The following is a 15,957-nucleotide window of genomic DNA, read 5'->3' on the forward strand; positions in this document are numbered from 1 at the left end:
CTGTTGTATGGAAGTGCTAGTAGAAGGTAAATACTTTTGGATTAAAGGAGATCACTCACTAAAAAGCAGAAGTGTTGAGTTGTCTACAGGCACATAAAAAAGAAAGAAACCTTGCTAGCTTTCAGAGTAATTATTTTTCAAGCTAGAGCAAAAATACAGAGAGACAGAGAGCAAAAATATTAGGAATTCCTTCACAATCTTAACACCTTCTCTCCCATCTGCTTCACCAGGTCTCCCTCAACCCAACATGATGCCTGAATAATGGCAAAGCAGGAACAGCTAGAGCAGAAATTCAAAGCTATAAAAGCATGTGACCTTGGGAGAGCTAGATGGCACCTATGGGAAAACAGAAAGAGGCATTTGGAGAAAAGAGAAGCAGCTGCGTGAATATCAATAGCTCAGTTGACAAGCTAGCACTAAGCAAAGAAGGGAAAGCTGAAAGATGGAAAGAGTATTTACAAGGGCTATACCACAGAAATGAACTTGAAGACAACAATTCAGGGAAAGATAGATTGTTACTTACTGTAAAGATGCCACATTAAATTGAAGAAAGGCACAATTAACAGATACTTACATAAAGCTTGTGGCAACAGCCTTCATCAGCAAAAGAGAAACACACACCACTCATACACACAAGTAAGCACACCTCACACATCCATGACCACCAACTCCAGCAGTGTGGCAAGAAAGCCTCTGGCCTGTGGTGCCAAAGTTGGCAGTCATGTGTGCGAGAGGTGTGCTTGCTTGAGTGTACGAATGGTGTGTTACTCTTTTCCTGATGAAGGCTGTGGCCAAAAGCTTCATGTAAGTGTCTTTTAATTGTGCCTATCTGCAACTTCGTAGTAGGAAAAGGGTCGTCAGTAGGAAAAGGGAGAGAAGGAAACATAGTAGGTGAATATGGATTGGGGGGAAGAAATGGAAGAGGAAGCCGCCTTGTAGAATTTTGCACAGAGCATAACTTAATCATAGCTAACACTTGGTTCAAGAATCATAAAAGAAGGTTGTATACCAGGAAGAATCCCGGAGATACTAAAAGGTATCAGATAGATTATATAATGGTAAGACAGAGATTTAGGAACCAGGTTTTAAATTGTAAGACATTTCCAGGGGCAGATGTGGACTCTGACCACAATCTATTGGTTATGAACTGCAGATTGAAACTGAAGAAACTGCAAAAAGGTGGGAATTTAAGGAGATGGGACCTGGATAAACTGAAAGAATCAGAGGTTGTAGAGAGTTTCAGGGAGAGCATAAGGGAACAATTGACAGGAATGGGGGAAAGAAATACAGTAGAAGAAGAATGGGTAGCTCTGAGGGATGAAGTAGTGAAGGCAGCAGACGATCAAGTAGGTAAAAAGGCGAGGGCTAATAGAAACCCTTGGGTAACAGAAGAAATATTGAATTTAATTGATGAAAGGAGAAAATATAAAAATGCAGTGAATGAAGCAGGCAAAAAGGAATACAAACGTCTCAAAAATGAGATCGACAGGAAGTGCAAAATTGGTAAGCAGGGATGGCTAGAGGACAAATGTAAGGATATAGAGGCTTGTCTCACTAGGGGTAAGATAGATACTGCCTACAGGAAAATTAAAGAGACCTTTGGAGAGAAGAGAACCACTTGTATGAATATCAAGAGCTCAGATGGCAACCCAGTCCTAAGCAAAGAAGGGAAGGCAGAAAGGTGGAAGGAGTATACAGAGGGTTTATACAAGGGCGATGTACTTGAGGACAATATTATGGAAATGGAAGAGGATGTAGACGAAGACAAAATGGGAGATAAGATACTGCGTGAAGAGTTTGACAGAGAACTGAAAGACCTGAGTCGAAACAAGGCCCCAGGAGTAGACAACATTCCATTAGAACTACTGATGGCCTTGGGAGAGCCAGTCATGACACAACTCTACCATCTGGTGAGCAAGATGTATGAGACAGGCAAAATACCCTCAGACTTCAAGAAGAATATAATAATTCCAATCCAAAAGAAAGCAGGTGTTGACAGATGTGAAAATTACCGAACTATCAGTTTAATAAGTCACAGCTGCAAAATACTAACGCGAATTCTTTACAGACGAATGGAAAAACTGGTAGAAGCCGACCTCGGGGAAGATCAGTTTGGATTCCGTAGAAATACTGGAACACGTGAGGCAATACTGACCTTACGACTTATCTTAGAAGAAAGATTAAGAAAAGGCAAACCTACATTTCTAGCATTTGTAGACTTAGAGAAAGCTTTTGACAATGTTAACTGGAATACTCTCTTTCAAATTCTGAAGGTGGCAGGGGTAAAATACAGGGAGCGAAAGGCTATTTACAATTTGTACAGAAACCAAATGGTAGTTATAAGAGTCGAGGGGCATGAAAGGGAAGCAGTGGTTGGGAAAGGATTGAGACAGGGTTGTAGCCTCTCCCCGATGTTATTCAATCTGTATATTGTGCAAGCAGTAAAGGAAACAAAAGAAAAATTCGGAGTAGGTATTAAAATTCATGGAGAAGAAGTAAAAACTTTGAGGTTTGCCGATGACATTGTAATTCTGTCAGAGACAGCAAAGGACTTGGAAGAGCAGTTGAACGGAATGGACAGTGTCTTGAAAGGAGGATATAAGATGAACATCAACAAAAGCAAAACAAGGATAATGGAATGTAGTCAAATTAAATCGGGTGATGCTGAGGGAATTAGATTAGGAAATGAGACACTTAAAGTAGTAAAGGAGTTTTGCTATTTAGGGATTAAAATAACTGATGATGGTCGAAGTAGAGAGGATATAAAATGTAGACTGGCAATGGCAAGGAAATCGTTTCTGAAGAAGAGAAATTTGTTAACATCGGGTATAGATTTATGTGTCAGGAAGTCGTTTCTGAAAGTATTTGTATGGAGTGTAGCCATGTATGGAAGTGAAACATGGACGATAACCAGTTTGGACAAGAAGAGAATAGAAGCTTTCAAAATGTGGTGCTACAGAAGAATGCTGAAGATAAGGTGGGTAGATCATGTAACTAATGAGGAGGTATTGAATAGGATTGGGGAGAAGAGAAGTTTGTGGCACAACTTGACTAGAAGAAGGGATCGGTTGGTAGGACATGTTTTGAGGCATCAAGGGATCACAAATTTAGCATTGGAGGGCAGTGTGGAGGGTAAAACTCGTAGAGGGAGACCAAGAGATGAATACACTAAGCAGATTCAGAGGGATGTAGGCTGCAGTAGGTACTGGGAGATGAAGAAGATTGCACAGGATAGAGTAGCATGGAGAGCTGCATCAAACCAGTCTCAGGACTGAAGACCACAACAACAACATCTGCAACTTAATATGTCATCTTTATGGTATGTAACGATCTATCTTTTCCTGAATTGTTGATATTCCTACCTGGTGTTTCCACTGTTCAAACTTAAAGACTATATTATATAAATGGAAGAAGGTGTAGATAACGATGAGATGGGAGACATGAAGCTGTGAGAAGAATTTGTCATATCACAGAAAGGCCCAAGTCAAAATAAAATATCTGGAGTTGACAACATTCCCCCAGAATGAGAAAGATCCTAGGGACAAAATACCATAACAAAATTATTCCACCTGGAATGCAAGATATAAAACACTACCCTCACTCTTCAACAACAATAATGTAATAATTTGAATTCCAAAGAAAGGCAAGAGCAGACTTGTTTGGAAATTACTGAACCGCCATATCTTAAAAGATAAACTGAAAGAAGGCAAACTTATGTTTACAGTATTTGTGAATTCAGAGAAAGATTTGACAATATTGACTGGAATACTTTCTTTGAAAATCAGGAATAAAAATTAGAGAGTGAATGGTTATCTACAACTTGTACAAAAACCAGACTGCAGTTATAAGAGTCGAAGGACATGAAAGGGAAGCAGTGTTTGAGAAGGGGGTGAGAAAGGGATGTATCCTGCTGGCCATATAATTCAATCTCTACATTAAGCTACCACTATATGAAACTAATTTAGAAACAAGGCTTGAAGTTCAGGAGAAAGAAATAAAAACTTCAGGTTTGTTGATGACACTGTAATTTTGTCAGTGACAGCAACAGACTTGCAAGATCAGTTGAACGGAAAGGCTAGTATCTCGAAAAAAGGTTACAAGATGAATATCAACCACATTAAAACAACAGTTATAGAGTTTAGTGAAGTTAAATTGAATGGTGGTGAGGGAATTACATTAGGAAATAAGATACTAAAAGTAGTATATGAGTTTTGTTATTTCCACAGAAAAATAAACAGCGATGCCCAAAGTAGGGAGGATTTAGAAGAAAGTGTAGCAACAGCAAGAGAAGCATTTTTCAGACAGAGAAATTTACTAACAGTGCATATAAATTTAAACATTATGAAGTCTCTTTCCGAAGATATTTGTCAGGTGTGCAACCTTGTATGAAAGTGAAACGTGGACTATTTAACATTTCAGACAAGAATAGCAGGATTTGAAATATGGTGCTGAAGATTAGATGGGTAGATCAGATAATTAATGAAGACGTACTACACTGAATTGGAGAAAAAAGAAATGCGTGCCTCAACTTAACTAAGGCATCAAGAAATCATTTATTTGTTAATTGAAGGAAGTATAGGAGGTAAAAATTGTACAGGAAGTCCAAGGCTGCACTACAGTAAACAGGTTGAAATGGATGTAGGTTGTAGTTGTTTCGCTAAGATGATGATGGTTGAAGAGGATATATCAGTACGAAGAGCTGCATCAAATCATATCACCACCACCACCACCACCACCACCACCACCACCACCACCATAACAACAACAGGTATCTACACTGCAGTTATGAGGAAATGATTTTCAAAACATGGTACTAGTGGCAAACTTTGTAGACTACACAAATGTAGTTCACATCTGGAAATCTACCATAGAATTCGTTATGTATGACACTTATAAGCATCCAAAAATTACCACTAATATTTTTTTATTCGGACACATATCTACTAAAACTAGGAGGAACAACATCTAAATAAAATCTATACAAAACATAAGAGTAGTCTGCAATTGAAGATACTGTATTAATTGTGAGTGGAGCTCAAAAATGTTGGAAAATTTACAATACAAGTTTTGATATAACCAGTGTAACACTATGGAGAAAATGACATGAACAGCACATTTAGTATGTGTGTAAAGTACAAGACTAAAATTTAGGTGTGAGTTTATTTAACAGATGAAGTCTTGTCCATACGCAAAGCAACTTATATACACAAACAAAGATGTGAAATGTACAGATGTTGTACTTAGATGGCGTGATGACACTTTCTATAATATTGTTCCAAAGATAAACACTGTAGCTTCACCTTAACACACTAAAAGCAATACAGATCATGGAGCACTGACAAAGCACATCTACCACTTGAGGTAGTCACCACTGTACAACATGTAGACAATTTTCTTAACCTCACAATTGTAAGGAGTAACTATGAATACAATGTAATGAGGGGGAGGGGGTTACACCAAGACTCAAATACAGCAATAAGTTTCACATGGATGTAAGTTACAACAATAATGCACAGATGAAGAAGCACGTACAGGGAAGTAACTGAAATATGGCTACACTAATTCAGCTTATCCAGTTCTGAGGAGGAAAAGTATGTTCGCTAAGGCTTAACAATATTATGAGAAGGAAAGTTGCTATTCACCATATAGCGGAGATGCTGAGTCCCAGATAGGCACAACAAAATGATTTTCACACTTAAAGCTTTTGGCCAATGGCCTTTGTCAACAATACACACACACACACACACACACACACACACACACACACACTTGGCCAATGGCCTTTGTCAACAATACACACACACACACACACACAAACGCAACTCTCACACACAACAGCAGCCTCAGGCAAGGGCGGGGAGGGGAAGGGGTAGTATGGTGGAGATAGTGGACAGTGAAGTGCTGCAGGTTGAATGGGGGCAGGGGAGAAGTGGGGAGGGTGGGGGCGGGGCAAAGTAGCAGAAAAGGAGACATATAGAGAGAAATAAATAAATTTAAAAATATAGGGGGGGGGAAAAAACCTGAGTGTGGCGGTGGAATGATGGCTGGTTAGTGCTGGAATGGGAGCAAGGAAGGGGCTGAATGGGTGAGGACAGCGACTAATGAAGGTTGAGTCCATAAGGGTTATGGGAATCTGTAGGACGCATTGCAGGGAAAGTTCCCACATGCGCAATTAAGAAAAGCTGGTATCGGTGGGAAGGATACATATTGCACAGGCTGTGAAGCAGTCCTTGAAATGAAGGATATAATATTTGGCAGCGTGTTCAGCAACAGGGTGGTCCACCTGTTTCCTGTCCACAGTCTGTCAGTGGCCATTCATGCGGACAGACAGATTGTTGGTTGTCATGCCTATATAGAATCCAGCACACTGGTTGCAGCTTAGCTTGTAGACTACATGACTGGTGTCATAGGTAACCCTGTCTTTGATGGGATAGGTGATGTTAAGAGACCGGAATGGAGTAGGTGGTATTGGGAGGATATATGGGACAGGTCTTGCATCTAGGTCTATTACAGGGGTATGAGCCATGAGATAAAGGACTGGGGGCAGGGATTGTGTAAGGATGGACAAGTATATTGTGTAGCTTTGGTGGACGGCGGAATACCGCTGTGGGAGGGGTGGGAAGGATAATGGGGAGGACATTTCTCATTTCAGGGCATGATGACAGGTAATCGAAACCCTGGTGGAGAATATAATTCAGTTGTTCCAGTCCTGGGTGGTTCTGACTTATGAGGGGAATGCTCCTCTGTGGCTGGACAGTGGGGCTTTGGGAGGTAGAGAGTGACTGGAAAGATTTGTTTTTGTATAAGGTTGGGAGGATAATTAAGGTCAGTGAAGGCTCCATTGAGACCCTCAGTATACTTCGAGAGGGACTGCTAGTCATTGCTGATGCGATGACCACGGGTGGCTAGACTGTACGGAAGGGACTTCTTGGTATGGAATGGGTGGCAGCTGTCGAAGTGGAGGTATTGCTCGAAGTTAATAGGTTTGATATGGATGGAGGTACAGATGGTGGAGTTCAACATCTAGGAAGATAGCTTGTTGGCTTGAGTAGGAATAGGTGAAGCAAATGGGGGAGAAGTTGTTGAGGTTCTGGAGGAATGTGGATAGGGTGTCCTTAGCTTTGAATCAGATAGCAAAGATGTCATCAATGACTTGGACCCAGGTGAAGGGTTTAGGATTCTGTGTGTTTAGGAAGGATTCCTCTAGATGGCCCATAAATAGGTTGGCATAGGATGGTGCCATGCGGGTGTTCATAGCCATACCCCGGATTTGCTTGTAGGTAATACCTTCAAAGGAGAAGTAATTGAGGGAGAGTATATAGTTGGTCATGGTGACTAGGAAGGGGGTTGTTGGTTTGGAATCCATCAAACATTGGGAAAGGTAGTGTTCAATAGCGGTAAGGCCATGGGCATTAGGAATGTTAGTGTACAGGGAGCTGGCATCAACAGTGATGAGCAAGGCACCGTGCGGTAAAGGGACAAGAACTGTGGACAGTCGGAGGAAATGGTTGGTATCTTTTATATAGTGGGTAGGTTCTGTGTAATATGTTGAAGGTGTTGGTCTACAAGAGCAGAGATTCTCTCAGTGGGGGCACAGTAACCAGCTACAATGGGGTGTCCTGGGTGGTTAGGTTTATGGACTTTAGGAAGCATGTAGAAGGTAGGAGTGCGGGGAGTGATAGGGGTGAGCAGAGAGATGGACTCCAGGGAGAGGTTCTGGGATGGGCCTAAGGACTTGAGTAGAGACTCTAGATCCTGGTGGATTACTGGAATGGGGTCACTGTGGCAAGGTTTGTAGGTGGAAGCATATGACAGCTGATGGAGCCCTTCCACCAGGTAATCCTTGCAGTTCAGGTGGAGCCTTTGCTCACAGGTAAGATTACAATGTCAGGATCAGTTTTTAGATGGTGGATTGCAGTTCTTTCTGCAGATGTAAGGTTAGTTTGCATGTTGAGGGATTTGGGGAATGATGGTGAGGCAAGGTATGATGTTAAGAAACTCTGGCAAGTTAACATGGGGTGTTTTGGGGGCGGTGGGGGTGGAACATGGTCGGATGGATGAGTGAATTGAGTTAGGCAAGGTTCAATATTGGTCTTTGGTTGAGTCTGATTGGTAGGGTTGGTGGCGAAAAAGTGTTTCCACTGTAGGGACCGGGGAAGGAGAGAAGGTCTTTAACAAGTCCTGCATGATTGAATTTGGGAGTGGGACAAAAGGTGAGGCCTTTGGAAAGGACTGATATTTCTGCGGGGCTAAGGCTTCTGGAAGAAAGGTTCATGACTGTGTTGTGGGTCTGTTTAGGTTCTGGATTCTGTGTGGCGGTGGGAGGGAGTTTTGGAGAGTGTGGTATGTGTAGTAGGTCTGCAAGACAGGGTTAGTCCCCTATGATGGGGCATGGGAGGGGTTGGAGGTGGTGGACAGTAGCACTCCAAGGCGGGAGTAGGAAGCGAGCAAGATGGAGAGCTTTTTGAGGTGGCGTCGTGCATGTTGCTCATGTTCTTGCAGGGCAGGAGTTTCAATGTGTGTTATGGGTTCCAGGAATTTTGGACTGCTAGCAGGAGAATCTTGCGGATGGAGAGAAGGTACTGCAAGGAGGTTTGGGCTTGGTTGATATGGTTTCGCAGGAATATGTTGGTGAGGGCTAAGGATTGGCAGAATTTGAATTGTGGTAGGAGGGGTGGCAGCCAGAGATGGGTAATTTGATGGTAAGGCCATTAGGGGATTCCATGAGTCAAGCAACAATGGAGGAACACTATGTGGGATTCTGATATGGCTAGGGATATGGAGACTCTTCTGTATTGGCACTGATGGAAGGAGCAAGGATCCAAGGCGGTAGAAAATTGCAAAAAAGTAGAATAATGTACGAAATTTTTTTCACAAAATACACCCAAATACATGTGAAAATATACAAAGAGGATGAAATGGATGCAAAAGGGGGAAACAAGATTGAATCTGAGGGAGTCGACGATAGCGAAATGCAAAAAGTTGCTAAAATTGGCAAGAAGTCACACAGATCAAAGTAAAGAATAAGTGATAAAAATATATATATTACTGTGGTTAGCAGGTCTGTGGGTGGATAACTATAAAGAAGGGGGACGGCAGACGTGACTGGATGGTGGGATTAGTAGGTGCAAACTGGCTTAGAACGGAGAAAGTGTCGAGGGTGGGGAGGGGCTCGTAAGATGAGATACAATATCATTTTGCACTGGAAAGTTGCGGGAGTAAACACGTAAAAGTACGTGAAATGATGCAAGAGAGTCATCAGTTTAAAAGTATAGGATTAATTATATTGGTGGGACTAATGTAGCACATAAGATGCTGTACCAACAATCAGAATGGTCTTGTAGGCGTCTGTTGTGTGCGGCTGTGATGGTTGATACAGTGTGACTCATAAGCAGAGTGAGCAGTGCTGTTTGCAAGGTGACAAGAGAAATAAAGGAAAGAAGAGAAAGAGGATGAGCATTGAGTATAGTGATGCAAATGAAAATAGTAACAAAGGAGAACAACATGAAATATTACTGTATCTCATTGCTACCGATCAGAACCGCTCGGAGAGCATTAAAGACAAACACCAGTCCTAATTGCCTGATTGTAAAGTGATCTGTTTCCAATTTACATACAAAAATAACCACTATTTCAGTACACATATAATTCGAAAATGATGCTTTGCTGATTAACATTGTTCTTATGTGAAAACATAATATAAATGTGAAATTAATACAGTAACTAATCGAACGGAATGTAGCACATGGTCAGGATGTACAAGTAAACCTATCAGTATAAAATTACTACAGCAAATTAAATCAAACATATAAATAAAGCACGTTAATTGAATCTCCGATATATGTTAGCACTAAAATTCAGGCACTAGTTGATTTGTTATAAACAAATTTAGAAATGTAATTGTTACCTGTAACATAATTAGTCAGAAAATGTTATATTAACTCATAACTAAGTTGAAAATACGTTCACCTTGTTCAGCACTGAGATTGTAAATTTTTAGCAATGTGTATCTCATATTCGGTTTAACTTTTAATTGTGATTTCACATAAAATTGTAATTTTCATTGTAGGTAATTGTTAACAAAAGTATAAATAGAGGTCATGCAGGCGCCTTGGGGCACTCGTTTTTTGGCTAAGGTTGCGAGCAAATGTATTGTAGGCTCACTCGTTTGTTGATTGTTGTGAACTCTGTGTCGTTTGATGTCAACTTTGGGTACATGTGATGTAACTGGTACAGTTCACCAGGCTAGACACCAGAGTCCTGGAAATATATTGGTGTTAAAACTGCACTGTGCTTTGGAATTTATTTGGGAGTCTTCCGCAATCCTTTTCATAGGCTGCACAGCGACGAGACGAATCCAGGAATTTTACAACACCCCGAGAACTAAGCAACTCTCAATGTTGGTAGAATTGACGTGAAAACAACAGCGCATCGACTGGGAATTTCACACAAAAAAAAAAAAAAAAAAAAAAAAAACATTTGCCATGCGGAGGTGGGAAAATACAAACATCTCAACGTAGTGGAGGAGCTGGGATCAAGTGGAAGACTGTGCAGAGGACGACTCGCAAGAATTCCATGTACAAGAGGCAGGAACCATAATCTTGTAAGTTGCAGACTGCGCCACTGATGTCACCAGGAGCAAAAGTGATATTCTGGAATGACATCATGAATGAATCAGATAAGTACCCCTTTTAATTGTGTCCTACAACTTTCAAAAAATGGTTCAAATGGCTCTGAGCACTATGGGACTTAACTGCTTTGGTCATTAGTCCCCTAGAACTTAGAACTACTTAAACCTAACCAACCTAAGGACATCACACACATCCATGCCCGAGGCAGGATTCGAACCTGCAACCGTAGCGGTCGCGCGGTTCCAGACTGTAGCGCCTAGAACCGCTTGGCCACTCCGGCCGGCTACAATTTTCTGTTTTTGTTTCATTGATGCGTGTGACAATTTCACCTGATAGGCAGGAAAGTGTTTTGTCTAGTGTCTAGCCACTTTGATCAAAATGAGCGAAACTCAGTTAAATCAAATATGCATGACCACGCGGTCAGGCCGTCAATTTCATGCTTCAACTCCAAATGTACACTTAAACAGTGAAGCAAATTCCGCGAGCAGTAGTTGTTCGCCTTTTCATGGTTTTTCGGGAGCAAATCAGCAACCGAATTTAATTGATCAGATATCTCAATTGTTGAATAATAAACTAGAACAATTGGTAACTCAAAATAACCAATTAAGTAGCAACATTAAAGAGGTCACAGAAAAGCTGGACCAAAATTTAAAATCATTGAGAGAAGAAATCAATGCAACAAATAACAAAGTGCAAATTGTTGCATGTGACATAGAAAGGGTAGAAACCAAAGTTGACTGTTTGGAGGCTTTCGCAATCTCTGAATTTAAAGAAACAAACAAAAGCATTGAATTAGTTAACGAACATGTCAAAAACACGGAAGTAGTTGTTTTAAATGAATTAGTGAACCGAAAAGAAGAGTTACAAATGTTGCAGGAACTCATTGTTTCAGAAAAAGAATTGGTAGGGGAAAGATTGAAATTAAATTCTGAAGTAGTTTCTGATAAGATATCTTGTATTGACGAGAAAGTAGAAAGTGTAACAATAGAACTGCAAACAGTCAGCTCTGAAGTTTCAAAATTGCAAAATAATATAATGCCCAATTTTGATTCAAACCAGATGTTTGTGCATAATTGTAACAATGTTAGTTTAAGACGTTACCCAGGTGATGCAAAATTGTATCCAGTTGTCTTTGTACATCAGTGCAAAGACAGTTTCCAACCTAACATGCCAGAGTCTGCTAAAGTTAAATTTGCGAAACGTTTTTTGGATGGTGAAGCCCTTACATGGGCGAACCAAAACATTAATAAAAATACTACGTCTTTTGCTGATTTTGAACGCCAATTCTTGGCAAAGTTTTGGTCCGAAAACAAACAGGCAAGAATAAAATCTGAATTTCTTAACGGTAGCAAATATCATACAGGTCTTGCAATTAGCATGCGAGAATTTTGTGAAAAACAATTAAAGACATTGACGCACTGAAATGGCGCCTACCACACTGTTTTCAGTGGGGACTTGTATATGGACCAGATGACAGTGTTGACGAATTTTTACGTTATGTAGACAAAATTGACCTTGCATGGCAGAATGATAACAGACAGTACAATCAAAACCTCAGAAACACCCACAATAGGAATGGGGGGTCTCAACAATATAATGGACGCAGAAATAATAACTGGCGTGGTAACCAAAACAGTAGTTACAACAGACACGAAAACCATCAAGAACAGAGAAACAGTAACAACTTTCACAACAGCAATTCCAACCAGGGAAACAGGTACCCACCTCGTTGGGAGCCTGTCAATTTGAGGTGAATAGTTATGGCACAAACCAGGCAAATAGGAGGTTAAAGAGACAGAAACATAAAAGCAATCATAAATATAATGTAAATAGGGACTACTACTTAGATGATACTAGTTATAAGCAAAACTTTTGGGATCACATGTTGAGTGAATTGAATAATGCACATACTCAAGCAGGACCACAGTTTGAACTTAATGAACATGACTTAGCATTAATTGATGGCACATTAACACCTGATGTAGACAGAACTTATGATATGTATGGTATCACTAGCTTGTTTTCTGATGAAGGTAAGGATAATGAGGTATCTATATTAGTAGAAATTGGTAGCCAAAATGAGGAAATAACACCTGACTTAGATAATGAAACAGGTAGCGATTTCAGTAGTGTAACTTCAGATGTTGAACACTTAGTAGTTAAGGCAGATGTGCATGCAGAGGCATCACCCACAGATTATTTTAATGATGGCTTTGGTAAAGACAGTGCTATGAAGGATGATGTATTTGATGATATATGTACACATGAGGAATTAGATGGCATTATTTATGTTGAAGTTATTGATAATGGTGTTGCAGCTGAAAGTAACTCTGAATGCGAAACTGGTTCATGTGAAGATATTAAGGGTGCAAACAAATTATTGGTACCAATTTGTATAAAAGAAATCTTAAGTAAATCTACTAATAAAGAGGAACAAGCTAAGTTGATAGGTGAGAAGATTTTGAAATCTATTATCAGTGAAAATGAAGTTTGTTTAGAAAATAATAAGGAAAGTGAAGTCATCAAATCAGATCCATCCATGAAAGATAATTTTAAGTCTAGTGAAAGTAAGGTATCTGTTTCATGTGTATTTCATTCCAGTCATAATGACACTCAATCTTATGTTGATTCTGACATTGAAACCTGTAGTGAAGAAGTATGTAACAACATCGATACAACTGAATTAGAAAGTGACTTGCTGGCAGAGAATGTGAATAGTGACCCAAATATTACCTTAGGTAGCCCTTATGTAGAAATAAGCATTAACAATTGGTCAGGTCTTTGTCTGATTGACACTGGCAGTCCCATTAGTAGTATCTCAGACAAGTTGAGGAACAGGATAAAAGACACGGAAAGTTACATCAAATTTCCAATCACAGGTGTACGGATTAAAGGTGCCACTGGCAAGTTTAGTAAGTTAATAAATAAACAAGCTTTAATTACATTTTCTGTTGGCAACATTAATTTTGAACATGGTTGTTTAGTTATTCCAGATCTCAATGAGCAAATGATTTTAGGGATGGACTGGATAGTTAAAGCAAAGGTGAGTTTTGATTGGCAAAATTCAGAATTACTGTTCACTAAATCAAAGACCAGTATTCAAGGAAAAGTAGTAATCCAGTTAAATGCAAGTACAAGCAGTAGTAACCATATTAGGGAAATAGTTTATCGAGAGTGTAACCATTAGATGGAGGAAGAGGAAAATAGGGATCACAATAACCAGAATTTGGTTGATGATAGTTACTCCCTAATCATATCAGAAAATGTAAAAGAAGCAAATGACTTGACTGAGTCTGAAAAGCAGGAATTAGAAAATTTTCTCTGGGAAAACTGTAACATTTTTTGTGATCAACCTGGTAGGGTCAAAGATTATGAATGTCATTTGAAGTTAGAGCCACACGAACCCTTTTTCATTAAGCCTTATGGGGTACCCATCTGTAAAAGGAAATAAGTGGAGAGGGAACTCCAGAAAATGCAAAAATGTAGAATAATAGAGAGAAGTCACAGTCCATATAACAGCCCAATGGTCTGTATTTCAAAAAAGGATGATGGTGTTAGGCTGCTATTGGATTCACGTCACCTGCATAAGTTTATAGAAAGAGAAACAGATCATCCTGAATCCATGGAGAAACTCCTGTACAAATTCAATGACAACAAAATATTTTTCTAGCCTGGATTTGACCTCAGGTTTTCATCAAATCACATTAGCACAGGATTCAAGGCAGTACACAGCCTTTTTATATAATGGTAAATGTTTTCATTATTGTGTTGTTCCGTTTGGGCTGCATGTGTCTGTAGCCGAGTTTATTCGAGCTTTGGATCATGTGATTGGAAGTGAACTACTATCTAAAATAATTATTTACGTGGATGATATATTAATAACCAGCAAAACGTGGGAGGAACACCTTGATACTTTGTACAAATTAGCCAATAAGTTCAGACAAGGCGGTATGACCCTTAAATTAAGTAAATGCAAATTTGGAGTATCAGACTTGAAGTTTTTAGGCCATATAATTAACAGAGAAGGCATTCTACCTAACAGTGATAAAATTTCTGCAATTGTCGAGTTTCCATGTCCAAAGAAGAAGAAACAGCTGAGGTCATTTCATAGTCTATGTAAATTTTATCGTAAGTTTGTCAGCACCCAAGCTTTAAATGCACCGTGTTTGAGAGAGCTATTAAAAAAGAACACCATATGGGAATGGACAGATCAGTGTCAAGCAGCATTCGATGAGATCAAACAATAACTAAATAACAGTCAATTACTCCACAGACCTGACCTTTCACTACCATTTTGCCTAATGACAGATAGTTCAGATCACGGATTGGGTGTACATTTGTTTCAACAGAAGGAAATTGATGGAAAAATAGAACATCTTTCAATCAGTTTTGCCAGCCAAGGTCTGCAGAAACATGAACGTAATTACCCAGTGACTGAGAAGGAAATACTTGCCATTGTATGGGGTTTCACTAAATACAGGAACTATCTAGCAGGTCATAAAGTCATAGTTTTCATGGATCACAAAGCTCTATGTTATATTCAAGACTGTAAACTTTTCAATAGTAGATTAACCAGGTGGGCCATATTTTTACAACAATTTTATTATAGCATTCAGTATATAAAAGGGGATCAGAATATAATTGCTGATGCGTTGCCTAGATTACCTGTGGGGGGTGGTCAGGAAGAAGAACTATTGGATAACAAAGTGTTTAAAATAATGTACATGAGAGGGATTAAGGGTGAAAAGGAAATTACTAACATTTGCAGTCAGCTTAGGAGATACCAGATCCAGGATGATGATTTTAAACTTGTGAAAAGCCTTATTGGTAAAAAGAGTTATGAAAAGGTTGGCATGTATTATCAAAACTTTAAAGGTATTTTATTCAGGAGACATAACACTGACTCTGACATCTGGAAGGTTTGTTCTTAAGGAAAATGTCTATTTTAATAATATCTTTAGAAGAGTAAGACAGGTTATACAAAAATGTGATCGGTGTCAAAGAGTAAAAGTCACAAATCAGAAATACCAAGGTTATTTACAAAGTATTGTGCCAAAAGGCAAATTGGAACTGATAGGAATTGATTCGTTTGGCCAATTGCCGAGAACTAAAGAGGGTTATACATATTTGTTTGTAGTTGTTGACTTATTCACTAAACTAGTAAAATTGTATCCACTAAAGAAGGCAACAATCAGGAAAATTTTAAACTGTTTCTGTAATGATTACTTCACACAGATTGGAAAACCAAAAGCCATACTTTCAGACAATGGGAGCCAATTTACATCTAACGTTTGGAAAGATTTCATGAAAGATGAAGACATTAAGC

The 15,957-nt window shown here is 39.4% G+C and overlaps 1 protein-coding gene across 5 annotated transcripts in view; it reads right to left on the bottom strand.

Moving 5' to 3' along the window:
• The window catches only part of LOC126194848 (testis-expressed protein 2), a 407,145-nt gene that overhangs the window by 9,435 nt on the left and 381,753 nt on the right, over positions 1–15,957 (bottom strand). Inside the window, exon 16 of one of the 5 annotated variants that reach the window (XM_049933195.1) lies at positions 10,516–10,652. The exons of the other annotated variants lie outside the window; for them this stretch is intronic. The gene's annotated coding sequence lies outside the window, so the exon portion shown is untranslated. Of the gene's footprint in view, positions 1–10,515; positions 10,653–15,957 lie in introns of those variants that run through there. 5 annotated transcript variants of the gene reach the window in all.

Source organism: Schistocerca nitens, chromosome 7 (genome assembly GCF_023898315.1).
Source record: "Schistocerca nitens isolate TAMUIC-IGC-003100 chromosome 7, iqSchNite1.1, whole genome shotgun sequence".
Lineage (NCBI taxonomy): Eukaryota > Metazoa > Arthropoda > Insecta > Orthoptera > Acrididae > Schistocerca > Schistocerca nitens.